Source organism: Salarias fasciatus, chromosome 12 (genome assembly GCF_902148845.1).
Source record: "Salarias fasciatus chromosome 12, fSalaFa1.1, whole genome shotgun sequence".
NCBI lineage: Eukaryota > Metazoa > Chordata > Actinopteri > Blenniiformes > Blenniidae > Salarias > Salarias fasciatus.
In genome coordinates, this window is record NC_043756.1 from 17,118,342 (window position 1) to 17,134,574 (window position 16,233).

The 16,233-nt window shown below is 40.7% G+C and overlaps 1 protein-coding gene across 2 annotated transcripts in view; it reads right to left on the reverse strand.

Annotated features, from left to right (window-relative positions):
* The window catches only part of pde4d (phosphodiesterase 4D, cAMP-specific), a 182,525-nt gene that overhangs the window by 113,098 nt on the left and 53,194 nt on the right, over window positions 1–16,233 (reverse strand). The window lies entirely within an intron of this gene.

The following is a 16,233-nucleotide window of genomic DNA, read 5'->3' on the forward strand; positions in this document are numbered from 1 at the left end:
AGGTATTTTTCATAAAGATTGACTTAAATATATTAAAATTCAGTCAGTCCATCTAACCTTATCTGGATTTGATCAATCAGCGTAGCGACTCCATACTGCAGCAGGAGACATTTACTTTGCTTTCAATTCAGCCTCAATGCATCTTGGGTTATATGGCAGCAAGAGGACAGTGGTTTATAGCCACTATGTGCTTGGCACAGTTTAAATCTCACCTTCTCACAGCTCTGTGGAGCTCAGTTCATCACCAGAGAATACTGATCAACACCAGGGAGCACAGACACAAGCACACTGAGGTAAAGTTATATATACACACACACACAATTTCCCAGGAGAGACAGGGAGCACAGGGTAGAGAGCGAGAAAGAGACAGTGGAGACAGAGATATGAGGTGCTTGAAGAGCAGTAAAGATTTCCTTACGTCTATGAATGTGACAGCAAATGAGATTTACAAAAGATCTATGCAGTGAGAATATAGAGTTCAAAGTGAGATCTTTTTTAGTCCCTGCACTGGCTTGAAATAACTTTTCTGCTGTGTCACTCTCGGCATCGCAAAAATCAAAACACTTGAAGTTCGAAGCACTCATTTTATGAGTCAGTGCACAAACAAAAACAACCCGACAAGCAGAGTATTGACAGAGCACAATATGTTTAAACACCCAATAAAGTGAAGACAGAAATCTGAAAAGGCACAGAGGAGGAAAAGAGGAACATGTGAGGACACTGAGGTTTTCTCTCTGTTCGTACATCCCGTTCGGTCATCAACAACGTGCCATCTCTACCGTCTCCATTTAGTGTGAGATTACAAACACAACACTTTAGACCAGGGACTCCAAACCATTTACCTTTGAGGCGAAGTTCAGCCCATTTCCATGTAAATCAGACCAGAGCAGCAAAATGTTGATGATGAACTATAATCTCAACTGCAAAATTTTCCCTTAGTTTTAGTCCAAAAAGTATGAAGACATCCTGGAAATTACACACCAACACCAACTGACTTCGGCATGGGATTTCCCCAGATTTCTGCTGCCTCTTGCATGTTTTCACACACTCACCTTCACGGTGTGGCCTTGATGCTAAAGCCATTTTGTCAGCGGAATACTGTCCGTCTGTGATGAATTGGTGATCTGTGCAGGCTGTAAACTGCCTTCACTCCATCCCTCTGTGACTCAAAGTTGCATAAAGTTGTAAAGAAGATGGATGGGAAGCCCTACCCTGGAGAGAGCCAGCTAAAGAAACTAATCTGAGCAAATGAGCAGCAGAACAAAGGCCTGATTCCTCCACATTACAAAGGGTTATCACCTCCTTCAGAGCAAAATAAATCAAGCACAGATGTGCTTTATTTTCCACCGTGCAGCCTTCAAATCTACTTTCTTTATATAGCTGCTGAGTTTTATCTCCGAAGTGAAAGTTAGTGAAGACAAGGTGCCCTCGCCAGCAATGAAGTCTGTGGAAAGTGTAAGTATAAATGATGATTCAGAAGTGCATTAATCACAGTTTAGCAGCACACACAATGACGACTCTTTTCACAGAAGAGTTACAAATGATGGTAGATAGACGGTGAAGACTGGAGTCGTCATCTGCTGTGAACTAAAAAGACTTACAGCGATCAGCCTCTTCTCACAGTCGGTTCTGCTGAATCATAAAGGTCTGAGTAGGCCTGGTTAAATAGCACCCACCTTCTGAGAGTAACATCCCATTATGCAGCACTTTGCAGGAGTGTTTACAAGTGCTTCAAAAGAGTGGCTGCATCAGGTCACATCCTTGTAGTGAGGACACAACCTCAAACAGGATAAGACAAAACAGGGGGGAAAAAATGCATCTTTGAACTTCTGTTTTCATCATAGTTCTGTTCCCTGTTCTTATTTTCTGGACCTCACTGAAAGCCAAAGAGGAGAGATGCAATCATCTGCTATTTGGCCAGGACTAAAATACCTGAAATACATAGTTTGAAGAAAAAATTAGGGACTGACACCTATGCGTCGCGCTTGCCTTTCTTTGAATTCAGGCTTTTGCATGTTCTTGTCTTGGTTATACTTGTCAACAACTCAGTTCAAGCTGTATCCGCACAGTCATCCATTTTGAGAAAAGATTTGAATAAATGAATGGATGCACGTAAGATACTAATGAATGTCAGTGTCAAATTTAGGGATCTAGTATTCCTCCATTCTGTATTGCTGTCTGGTATTGTTATTATGGTGATTATTGATATGGCATGATTCTACAAGGACTTGGAGATCACCTCTCTTCATCATCATCTTCATCAATTTAAAATTTGAGTGGGTGTCAAAATGCTATTGAAGATTTGGGAAAGCAAAGACAGCAAAATAACCTTGAACGATGAACAATAATCAGGATGAACAATGGATAAAACTAAACTGAGAAACGAGTCACATCCACCGGCACATTCAGATTGAAATACAAGTTTACCTTACAAGCTTACAAAACCTGAGACTTTACCCCAAGAGAGTGATGAAACAGTCACATTTTATGTCTGTACCCACATTTACTGAAAGAAGATTTTATATGTACCTGCAAAAAAAAAAAAAAAAAGAATAAAAGTGATAAAGGTTCTGTTTTTTGTTCTATACAACACATGCAGTTGGCCACGCTCCAGATAAGAGACAAGATATTTAACACTGTAGGTAGAAGCATGAAGCCCTGTGGAGTGGGAGTATGACACAGTTCACTGTGTGTGCAGCATCAGACCAGCTCATCTCTGAAGATGACTTCAGACAAGAAGACAAATGACAACTCAACATGATGGACACCCCAGCAGTCTAATTAAATACAGACTCAGGGGAAATATGCTGGAGGACATAGCTCACTTCTCATGGCACACATGTTTGGTAAAATGTTTGAAAACTGTGCAGCTCCCAACTGATAAGGGGAGTGAATGCACCGCCCTCACCCTCTCTCTGTGTCTGTGGGGGTAGATGTGTGATCTGGGGCAAAGCAAGAGAAGGGAATGTGTGCAATGGTACACCCGCTGCATGATAATGCACAAGTATATCGAACTGGAAAAACATGTCAACTGTGCACTGCTTTTTCCACGTCTCAATACACAAACTGCATTTTATTGTAAAGCTGCTCATATAAATATCATGGCCATTTAGATTTGATGACAGACTCTATTAGGAGCTGGAAAAACTTGTGTCTTGAAAGGCTGAGATTCATACAGCTTTTCCCGTTTTCCCGCAATCCCAAAAAACCCCTGCAGTCCATGAAATATGAATATCTGATCTGTTACACTTGAGCCTTGAGTCATCTTGTAGTAAATGATGCAGATGTACATGGACAGGTAGGTTATTCCAGAGAGAAAGGATAGAAATAGGGCACAGTCATCCTGTGCTCCAAGAAGCCCTGAAGACAATTCAGGGGTTTTTTTTTTCACTGCTGCTACAAAAAAAAAAAAAAAAAAAAAAAAAAAAAAAGATCGATTTCACTGAGTGCCACACATCCCAACTGACAATGTGTCCATAAGAGGCAGGACATGGCCGAAATAGCAGGGACTCTGCAAACCCGGTGTTCACCCTCCACTGCTTCTGTGGCTCCTTCCATGCATGAAGCACTGCCAGAGAAACTTCTCTTAATAACAAGAACAGAGGTGTCATGTGAGGCAAATGTCAGAGTGAGGGCTAACCAAGTCTATTATTAGAGATGCTAATAACCAAACTCTCAAAGTAGAAGCTGGCTGTTCCGAATTTCACCTGACAGGTCTGTGTACCTCAGCATGCAGCACGAGGAGGGAGAAATCAAGCACAATCTTACAGTCAAGTGGAGGTGCACAGTCCAAGGATGTGCCCTGAAGTACTCGCATTCATTACCAGACGTTTGCTTCGCACAACCTGCGTAAACACAACACTGCCAGAGATCACATTAACTTAATATTTTCCACTACTAAATCATTTTTAGTACCTGACACAAGACGAGAAAAAAAAGTGACAGTAAAAACTGAGGGTTGTTCATCAACAAAACAGATTAGATTACAGAGGGTTGATCATTTCAATGTTGCACACAGTCATCGCAGTGGTAATTAAGTCCTGGTAATTCAGGAAAAAGGCTAGGTTAAAAAAATACAGCTAAATATAGAATAATTATATTGTTACCATGCATGTTTTTCACAAAATTATGACAAAACTTTTCAGATAATTATGTATAAAATTTTTCTGCTGTGACAATTTCTTTGAACTACTACTAAAACTACTTCGGACTGTGAGAGGACACTGGAGAAATTCCACAAATGCACAGAAAGATGCTAAAAAAAAACAAAAAAACAAGTACCAATTACCACACCAGCATGAAGCCCATAACACAGTCACAGATGATAAACTGCAATGACATACATATCCGAATAAAAGTCAGCTGAAATAAATAAAAGCCAGCAAAATGTTTATTTAGGAAAAGAAAACAACGTAGCATTTTGACAGCTTATCATCACACTGATCCACACAAAACGCTTCCAATCAACTAGGAAGTTAACAGGTTCAGTCAAATGATGACCTCCAGAGTACCGCATGGTGCAAAGTGCTATGTACTTCAGAAGCATTACAAATCCAGTAGCGTTTAAGACGGTGTAAAAGGCTTGAAAAGGCTCTGAATGCACACATTACAATTTAGTGACCGTTTTTAAAATGACTATAAAATGTGTCAAGTTTTTATCGAGCGGTTGAATAGAATCAATTTTTCATTTAGTCAAAAGAAAAATTTGTTATATTTCTACTCTATAGCTTGATTGTCAACAGTGCAATTTTTTTCGAATCTTTCATGACACATTAAGTGGTACAACTCATCAAATCCATCTTTTTGTGCAGCTGAGGCCGGCAATGCTGCCTAATACTGAACATAACACAGTGTTCACACAAGGTTTTAAAATACTGATTCCAGTTCCCATTATTCAGGAGAAATGACCGTCATCTCAGTGCTGAGACGCAAATCTGAAGCTGAAATTGCAGTTAACTTTTAGAGTTAACTCAATGATGAACTATTCGGCTAAATCAAAGCTGTTATTTAACTTACGTCATACTGGAATGAAACCATAACCCCATTCTTCGCAGAAACATCTAGTATTGTTTCAGTTGTTTTTGTTGTTACATATGCTGATTTTCTTTCCTTTCACCATTTTTCTGTGCATTTTAAACATTCGCTCCTTCCCACCCTACTGTAACACCAGCACACCCATGGCCCAGTTCCTTTTATCCAGGGTCCTAACTCTTGTAGCGGTGTCTCCCAACATCCCATGTCCGCTGTGTCCACTATCTCTCTTCAGCCTGAGTTCAAACAATCTCAACCTGACCTCTTTATCTCCAAACTGTTCAACCTTAGCTGTGCCTCTGATCGGTTCATTTTAAATGCTGTCCATCCTGATCACTGTTGTCTTCTTTCTCTCACTGTCCAGTGCTTTTCATGGTCGACCCCAGCTACTCATTGGCTTTCAGTAGCCCTGCTCCCAATCTTCACCCGTCAACACTGAATACCTGCTGCACCAGCAAATGTACGGCTAAAAAAAAAAAGAAAAGACAGTAGGAATGTTAAAAGTGGCATACCAAAGAAACACCGTTCATCATATCCATAATGTAGGAACAACCAAACTCCACCCTTAAAAAATAAATAGGCATATAGATGACTTCAGATCTACTCATATAAAATCTACAAATCTGTTCTTTACATGGAGTGGCAGTCCTTCTTACATTAAAGTCACTGCAAGAGCACAACAATGAGTTTGAAACAGCCCAAGGTTCCTTTAATTATTTTATTTTTGCTGAAAAACAGCTGTCTTGCTGGAGAAATATGAAACAGGAAATGAATTAGTCAAGTTGCTGAATCCAGCAAATAATCCCATCCACTTGCAAAATAAATGCCAGTGACCCCAATACATCAAAACTACAAATGCTGAAGACCCTTTGTCGCCATCATACCCTAAAGTCTGGTAAAGTATGTTTAGAGCTTCATGAACTTGAGTACCTCATTAAGGAGGAAACTACTTGAGACAAGAACTTTGCCGACCCTTCTCAAATAATCTCCATATACTTGTCTTTTCTGCACTCAGCTCACTGTCCTCAAAGCATCCTCATGAGATCTCGTAGCTAATGAAATCAGTGCACCCCTCTAACTAATGTAGCCATGGTGACTATTTCCCAAATGAGCAAGGTGACCTTCTGTGAATGCATTCAGGGAAAATGCAAGCAGATGATGATTCACATCAAGCAGGACGGATGGATTTGATAATTCTACAACTAAATCTAATTTACTGTACAATTGGCCTTTAAGTTGTGTATTGCGAATTAAGAGAGCAAGCCGAGGCACTGAATTGATAAAAGGAAGCTACTGTCAATCTTGCATCTAATGAGGGATCACAGGGCTGCAGTGGTGTCTACAGATTTTCCTTCAAGGCTCCTATTACTCCAATTCCGTGGAGTACTCAAGCAGAGACCCTTGTATCAGCGCCGGCTGTTGATGATATGCCAGCGAGTCTCACAGTCTGTAAAAAGGTGAAAATTACAACCTCTACTCGACGGCGCTTCAGCCACAGTCGGTGGAACGGGGATTGATATTTTTAGTGTTTACGGCAAAATATCTGTCTATAGAGATAGGTGTCACAACACATGGGATGGCGCCAGTGTCACTGAGGTGCTGTGAAACGGAAATGAGTATCAATACAAGCGACTGACTTTGGACATAAGAAAAACAAGTGTGATAGGAGGGCGACAACAGAAACAGAAAATCAAAGAAAATATGAACTGTAAGAGAATATGAACTGTGAAAAACTAAATAAAGACAAAAAATACATACACATATAACTGGATTTTTATGATCTGACTAGTTTCCTGAGTGATAGCTGGCTTTTTTTCACCCAAATACAACATATAATTTGGCATCGCAAATATAGTCGTTTTCTGTTTTTTTTTTTTTTTCCCCCGGGAGGCTATAACTTTATTGATGTCTGTGTAGTGTATTATTTAGCTGCTGTTTCATTACACATAACCATGTGTCAAATACAGCAGGCATAGCTATGTATTATCTCAGCGCTGACATGTTAAATGTATTTATCTATCCATCACGATGGATTTGTTTGGTGAGGAAGATAAAAAATGCAATACCATCCCCTTTTGGCACCAGTCACACCAGTTGGGAAAATAAACGTAAACGAGGTGAAGTCATGTGAATCGCTTGTTATATGTTCCACCTTTTGCTGTTCACCTTCACTTATTTTTAAGCAGAGCAGCTTTACTATTGCACACATCATCAGCAGGGTAAAACTAACCTGTCTCACAACGGTCTAAACCCTAATTTCTCCTGTTTTGCTTTATACTAAAGGAACTACACAGTGCTGTTATGGTGAGCACTTTCAAAGCAAGAAAAATTGATTTATCGTAAGATTTATCTCATAAATAACTACAAGAAATGAGGCTTGCTGTGAGAATGTTATTTCACAATCAGCTGATAATAGATGTCAAGGAAAAAAAATGCATTTGGATCCTGCTCTCGTGTCTCGCCCATGGTAAACTCCACCAAAAGCTCCACCGCCCTACAACCCTGCACAGGATTACACAGTATGGATGGATGGAATATGCAGAAAGCTAGGAATTACTGAGGGAGTTTTTGTTTTCAAAGGATCATTTCAGGTTAAGTATTCTAAGTGTTACAGAAGTGATAAAACAGGAAAAGCTGGGTAATCCTCATAAATTACATTAGATCCAATTAATTGTTTCAAATGATGAAGTCAGTTCATATTGCCAGACAACGATAGAGGATCTACTTAAAAAAAAAAAAAAAAAAAAAAAAAGAGGATCTACTGATGGCTCCGTAATAGCCATTTCTAAGAGGCCACTTTCAGTTCTTCCCTATGGATTCCTGTGAAATCCATCTCCTGCTAATGAGGACTCGGTATTAGGTTGTTTTATTAGCTAGTCAAATCCCCAGTGACATGAATCCAACTCATGAGTCACGCTCATAAACTGCTTCTCCACCAAAGAACTCTCCCAACGAGCACACACCCTCCTGGCTCCAGCATTACACGTAAAAGCTAGTTGCATACTTCATGGAGCATTTGGTCGAGGTGAAGTCATGCATTCAACTTCCACAAAGTGACCACAGAAACTTCATGATAATTCAGACAGATCAGTTCCCTTTTCCACTGTCCATCATTTTGCCCTGTATTTTCAATTTTTCCACATTAACTGACTGACGTTAATCCCCAAATAATGGATATTTGTGCAGGCAAGAGCAGAGACTCACTCAAGTTACAAATACACATTGAAACGATCTGTGTAAACATACTGCTTTGGATTCCTCGAACAAAACGGGACACACAAATTAAATCATCAGTTCTTGGATGCATAGCAGTTTAGAGGCAACTCTGTGGTATAAAAAAAATAAGGCATAAAACTATAAGATCTGTGAGTTAATCCGTCACACAATCATGGATAAGGAAACAAAATCCTTTTCACCCAGCTCAGAATCATGTTACATTTCCGGTCGAGGTTAAGTATCTCTACATCATGGATGACCCATGAATTATGCATGCAACATCAGATGGCTTCTTCTTGCTTGTCGGTTTTAAGAAAACTAAAATGCTAATTACACATGACCTTGCATTGCTTGAGAGACTTTTTCTGTACACAACACACACAAAGCTGTGCCAAGGCTGCTGTGAGACTTGGCATTCAGTTATGTGTCAAGACTGAATCATGATGATTGCTTTAAAGTTGCAAGCGTTTAATGTAATTGCAAATATGTTTTCTACATCTACTTTATGATGCAACTACATCAGAAGCCATAACTCATTGTTTGCAGAAGTCAGTGCTGTACCTGCAATCAGCCAATCTTACATCATCCAATTGTTTGCACACATTATTGATCTTGTTGCTCCCCCATTTTCTTTAAGAGGACATCATGTTAATATTCAGGCTCATGTTGAGCTTGTTTGCTTCACAGTCATGTTTGATGAAATAGTTGTACTATATATACAGCGACCAGGGGGTAAGCCAACAGTTTACTGACCCACGTTCTCTGGGATGACAGCTAAACCTTGTTTCAATGACCAACAAGGGCATTTCACTACTGGTCAGCTTCTATGTGTCCAGAAAAAAAAAAAAAAAAAGAACAGGTCCGTGCTTTGAGGGTCAATCAGAGCTATCAACAAATTTTAGCCCGGAGTTATTGTTATCTTACCATACCTGCATAACATAAATCACCCATGTGCAGCCTAAAAGCTGCAAATCTTCTGGACTGTAGGTACCAAAAAACTAGGGTGACCATACGTCCTCTTTTACCCGGACATGTCCTCTTTTTACGTCCTGATCCGGGGCGTCCGGGCGGGTTTTTTAAATTGAAGGAAATGTCCGGGGTTCACTGTTTCTCATAGCATGTGAACGTAAATTGACCAGCGCTTTGCACACAATACTATGATACTTTGTTGCGCGACGTAATTACCGAGAGGCGGTCTGTGAGCCGATCTGTATGACGGAGCGGAGAAGACGGGGCTTCAGAGACAGCGGAGCACTTCTTCCCCCCCACACCCCCATGTCCTCCTTTTGGAAATTTTTAATACGGTCACCCTACAACAAACATTTGTTAGATGCTTTTGAATAAACTTCAGTTAAAAACCATCATTTTTGCAAATGGGATTTAAATACGCCTTGGGAACGCCTTGGGATCCTCCCGGAAGAGCTGGAGGAAGTGTCTGGGGACAGGGAAGTCTGGGCATCCCTGCTGAGACTGCTGCCCCCGCGACCCGGCCCCGGATAAGCGGCTGAAGATGGATGGATGGATGGATGGGATTTAAATAGTCAAATGTATACAGTTTTTACACCTGAATGAAATAAGTAGTGACAAGACAATAACTATGATTCTCTCTGTTATTTATTTCCACATCATAAACCACTATATCCCTAGCTTTAGTACAAATAAGAAAATATCTTATTCTTCTTTAATCACACTTTTCTCCTCACCCAATGGAATGATGGAAGTAAGACAGAAAGATGGAGAGAGGGAGATCAAGGGAAAATGTGCAGACAACTCCTGAAGGTATTGAGGATAAATATGGCTCATTTATGTAGCGTGTGTCATTAGAGAACAATGAGCGAAAAAGCAGACCAGGTGGTGAAGATCCAGCCTTTCATGTCTCATGACCAGAGCGGGCTAGTTCAGATAAGTGTGAGCAAAGCCTGCAGACGATAAGTTGATAGATGTGACAAGAAACACAATTCTCACAGAGTCAAAACCACCAAGGACCAAGATGTTCAAAGAGGGAAAAGGAATCAATAGATATAAACAGCAAAGGTGTGACAGGAAAAGACAAAGGCAGAGATGGGGAGGAGAGACGAAAACAGGGGAGAAACCATATGTCAGGGTGAAATGATCTGATGTGCGCCAACGTTTGCATCAGTCAATCAAGACATGAAGCAAACATGTGTCTAAAGAGATGAGGCTGATTCAAATGAAGGACAGAAAACTGGTGGAGGGGAAAAATAAGTGTAATGAAAAGTCAAGGGAAATAGCCGGAAAAACAAAACACCATTAAGAGAGTATTGAACGACTGCATAACCAAGCACTGGGCACAACAGCTCCTGTTTAGTCTGTGAAAACATGATCATGGTCAGAGAGGCTAAAAATCTGCTTGTTTATTCGTTCCTAGCCGACACGTGGAAATTGCTGCTCTGCTGCCGACTCGCTGCTCTATTGCAACACAAACATACGGTCATCATGACAGCAATGAAAATCTACTGCTGCCAAAGATGTCTCCTCATTGAGCATTTTACTTCCATAGAAATTAACATTGAAAAGAGTTTATTGATACCAATTCAATTACTGATTCAAGGCATTAGTCTGATTGCTCCATTGATTATCTTATTGATTAGAGATTAATTTTAAAGCATTGTAAAAAAAAATAAAGAAAGAAATGAATAAATCTTTAGAGTGGATGTGTTTTATGAACCTGATGTCAGCTTGAGCATCTCACCATTAACTAGAGAAAGCAACACAGAAAACTAATGGAAAACACCCACAAAGGGCTGGATGAAAATGAAACAAAACAACCTTTAACTGCAGATTTTCTCATGAAGTTTAACAGTTCAGGACAACAAACTGTTCAAGGATCTGCAATGAAATACTAAAAGTTAGTTATTTTTTTGAGTCCAATTGTGATTTTTAAAAAAGGTGAAATGATTAATAATCATGGTTAACAAAAACAACCTGAAGCCTGTTAAGGTCTAAAGTTATATTCCTGCACAGAAAGAATATAGGTTTTGCGAGGGTCTATTTTCAAACACACTCCTGCTGGGTCCACAGATGAGCATCTGAACGCAAACACTTTAAATACTTCTAACGAAAAAAGGAAATCTGTTCTGCCAGAGCTCTTACCTTTTTAGAGGGATGGATGACTAATGCATATACTTGGCTTCTTAATAGGCCATCTAAAAAAACGTTGAAAGAAAACAAATCTGTTCAAGAACAAAACTGTAAGGAGTATACTGGTTGTGAAACACTGAGGAAATATAACTGTTTTTTGTTTTTTTTATCCATGGCTTATAAGGTAGAAATCTGTAACCAAGTTTGCTTTCAAGCTTGTTTCTATCCGAAATAAGAATCGGCAGATCCGGGCAAGTTTCTAGTCCAGCACCACTCTTTAATCACCCTGTTGAATGTAATTTGATCAGCAGAGCACAGCCAACTAGCAGACGAGGGAATCACCCAGCATCAAGCTGGCAGTCTGGAAAGGCTGTGGCTTAAAGCCGCTTACAAGGCTATCCTTCAAAGATAATGTTCATTTACTTTATTAGCCTAGCTGATGACCAGAGAGAAAAAGAAAGACAGAGAAACACGATGAAAAACCAACGCCCGGTGTCACTGGTAAAAATCTGATGATCAGTCCTCTCTGCCGCACAAACACTGTTAGAGCTCTGTTCCTACTTGAGATTTCAACACAGCTCCACTCTGTTGTGAGGTAATAATGTTTTCCTAGAGCCAGTCATAGACAGTGGCCTGTGGTTTTTTTTGTTGGACACTGTTTGGTCTGGAAACTGGATGAATTTGTTCCATAAGCAGAATCCCACAGGACCTGTGTATCAGCAGGACTGTACCATAATGGATGTGCACAATGAGCATTGATTTTTCCCTGTTTGACACTAATTTCAAATGCCATTTGCCTTGGCAGAGGATATTACTAACCGAGCGTGCAGTTCTGCCTTTTTCGACCAAACAATGTTTCATAGGCTTCATTGGACATAGATTGATTATGTAATATTCACACAGAGTTGTCGCTCTTAACCTCAATTTGCGCCACCACTGTCTTCACGGCAACATGGAAATTGCTGCCATTCAATGAAACAGATTTTTATTGTCACTTCGGGCACAGCAGGAGAACATGCGAGGCAAATAAAGCTGTTACCGCGTGTCTGTGCCACAGGGTTCCACTGTACGGTAATATACAACATCTATCTATGGCATGGTTAACACAAGAGGCAGTAGGAATCCTCACAACCTTTCTGACCAATAATAAATACAGATCAGGGTAAAACTCAGGCAAACAAAGTTATATCATGGGTGTTTAGGCTTTGTTCAAGAATTTGTTTATGTTAAGGTACACACATACCTGAGGTGTATTTTCCCCTCACAATCCTACCTTCAAGTATGAAATACCAAGCATGAAGTATAAAGGACCTTTAATAATACAAATACAGCCACTTCTGGAATGAAAAAAAGCCCAACAGGACATTTGTAGAGGTGTGTATGAGCAATAGAGGTTAGATAACCCTCAAGCTGAATAGGAGTTTCAGAATGTCCCTCCTAATTGCATTGCATACAAGAATGACTGGCAGACTTAATGAAACACTGACGGCAAATGGTATAGTCTTGCTAATGGATTCTGAGGAGCTGTCAAGTGGCAGAGACTTACAGGATTTGTCATGAGTGTTTTGGTTATATTCAGCCCACTTAGCGAAAGAAAATTAAACGTTCTGAGCCCCCATCTTACCAAGCTGGTGTTGCTGCTCTCATGCTCCACATACAGTGTACGATAACTGCTCTTTATGCTGTGAGTACTCTTTTATATAGTGTAGAGAAACATTCTCAGTCAAATTGTGAACAAATCTTGGTATCACTGTTAACTTGGCGTTTACTATAGCAATCGTTGTTGTGTGCTTGTTTTAGCAATGATCTGATCCTCAAATCCTGTCAATTGCAAAAGCAGCCTCTCGTACATGAAGTCGTCACGGATTCCCCTCATCCCTGATAAGAGTAAAACTGTCATTTATCCTTAACATATGAACAAGTATTTTCCTAATATGCACAAGCTAAAACTGTCAAAGCATTGGAAGGTAACAAAGCTCATCTGAAGGGCATGCTTAGTAAACCTTTTTCTGCGAGCTTGTCGATAAGACACCGACGGTATTCATGCAACTGCCACCTCTGACTGGCTTTCACTCTGTGACACCAAACACACCAGAAAATCTTCAGAGTCACAAAGCATCACTCACGGCCCTTTTAATTGTGCAAGCTACACAATGACTGATGCTAATCTCTATTAATGGAAAGTTTAGTACCGTATGTGGTGTTCGTTAGCGTCTCCAATGTCGTTCACATTCCTGGAAGTGCAGCTGTACAGCAGATGTTCATGACAGTGCTGCTACAGCCTATGCAGTATGACTGTGATTCTGGCTGTAATGTGTTTTATATATAGCCACATACCCAACAGCAATACCTCACGTCCTCACTCTTGAAAACCCAAGGGATAAAATGGCATAGCCATAAGGGGCTACGTGTCTTACTGGCTTAAAAAAAAAAAAAAAAAACTCACTGTGGCCACCTGGGCCACCACAGGTTCATCACAGACTGGTAAAGGATAAAAAAATATATATATCTAGATTGATATTCTTTTCCATTTCCGTCCTCCTTTACACACTTCGGTATTGTCTGTTTTGACATTTCCTTTTCCACCGACTGAATCACCCATCCTTGATTGCAGTTGGATGCAGAGAAAAGAAATCAAGACCCTCTTTTTCCACTGGCATGTTGAAAGATAAAGACCCCCACCCCGCATCCCTACAGCAGCCCCCATGGCAGGGGCAGGCAAGCGGCGGCAGAGGAATGGGAGAAATGCCATCTCCTCATCAAAGGATGCTCCAGATTTTTGCTGAGGTCTCACAGAAGCCTTAAGCAGTAACCGGGCACAGTTTGCATTGTGACACATTCGGGTGATGTGTTTTACCTTGGGGGAGCTGGACCTTGCGCCAGACCAGCCACTTGGGCACATCCAACAACGTCAACAGTCCTCTCAGGGAGAGGTTTGCTGTCTCTCTCTATACACAAGATTGATATCAGCTGTATGTGTTGAGCAAAAAGCTGGCACTTCTTATTAGTTTTCTCTCATGGCACTGCCGCAGAAGTTGTTTCTGTCTGTTTCAATCAAGAAGAATGTATCGTTTGTCTCACTTGCAGGAAGAGCTTGATTGCTGATTTGATGTGAGGGAATGCGACCTTCTGCAGGACTGTTAAATGCAACGGTCGATAAAATGCATGGCTTCAATGGACACAGCACTTGCATCACATAATGAGGTGTTTGCTATGGTCTGATCTGATCAAAAGCTTTCCATCTAAATCAAGAAATGGCTGTCCTCTTTACCAAGCAGTCATAACTTATCTGAATTGGCTGCTGAAAGGCTATTAGATCCAGACATGCACAGCAATGGCAAAGAGGGAACTCTCTGATGCCTGGCAGACACAATACTACCAGCAAAAAGGTTTGGGTTTCTCTGAATTTGCACACAAATGGGCAACGATTTTACAGCTGTACTGCTTTGCACAATGGATGCTCTTTGTATTGCTTCACAATATTTTCTGCATCACATTCAGCTGCACTGTTATGGTGGACAATTATTTGGAAAATAGATAGATATTTCTACCTTCAAGGCAAAGCATTTGTCAAATGGCATCTAAACCAATGAAGGCCATCGTGCATAGCACTGGTAGATGATAATAGAAAAAAAAAAAATTATGGAAACTTGACCAACTGGAGACAAGTGTGTTAAGCTGTGGTGAACATACGCTTCATATACTGTCTGTTGGTGTTGATGCTGGAGTGCAATATGCCTCAAGTGTAATTGGCCTCCTGTGTGAAATTTGATTTGTTTGAGTAATCTAATTGTTATTTTCCTCCAGAAGCAAATGCAGCAGAGCTGTTTGGATATCCTCTTTTCCATTTTGGCCTCAATACAGTTTTAATGTGACATTTTCACATCACCGTGATGTTTTAGTTAAGCACACCACTGTGTGCGCTCACTGGTTACTCCCTCCTTCGTTCCCTCTCCTGCTTCTCCTCTGAGTGACTGTTCTGCCACTCTGACAGCAACCATTCTGTCTGTCAGCACAACAGTCCGGCACGCTTTCTCAAGCTGACTGGTGACTGGACCTGCAGGCACGCATCATTCATATCCAAACCAACATTTATAAAAGATAAAGAAGAAACAGAGGGAGCACTGAGCCCTTCCAAGAGAACATTACATCTGCAACGGTCACTAAAGCCAGAAAGCTGAGGTGACCTTCTCAGATTTCACTTGGTCTTTATTCCCCCGTCCTCCTTCTTTCCCAGAACAAGTGAGTAATTAGAGCAGAAACATTTCCACGCACACCCGAGCTGTCTGAGTGTGGAGCCGCTTCTCTGCCTGTCTGTACGCCGCACACATTCTTCAATTAGGCTGTTGTTAGTACTGTCGTCATTTTCTACAGTAAGTGCTTCAGCTGAATGCCTCTGCACAGGCGACATCCAAAGACCCCTCACTTGTCACGCATGTGTGGTGGGATTATATATATAAATACATATATATAGTCCAAAGCGGTGAGTCAGATTTTTGTGCCATTTTCTCGTCTCAGAACAGCTCATCTCCCTTCCCTCAGACAGCAGAGTGTGATGTAAATTACAAACACGAACACTTGACATACTAAAGTAATACCAGTCCCCAAACACCATCTTATGGCCACAGTGAGGCTGCTGGCACCTGATGTGTTCAGAGTAGGACACATGGATATTCCTGTGACCTTCCTTCAGTCAGAGACTATCTTTGATTTATATCAGACTCATCTGTTTGCCTCATAAGTGCAGTAGGTACAATTTCATTACAGGATGTGGGGGGGAAACAACACAAACGCCTGTGATAACTGGAGTCCTCTCCAATTACACTTTGCCTCAGAGAGATTGATCTGGAAATTAACATATTAATCTTTTCAGACTTATTAGGG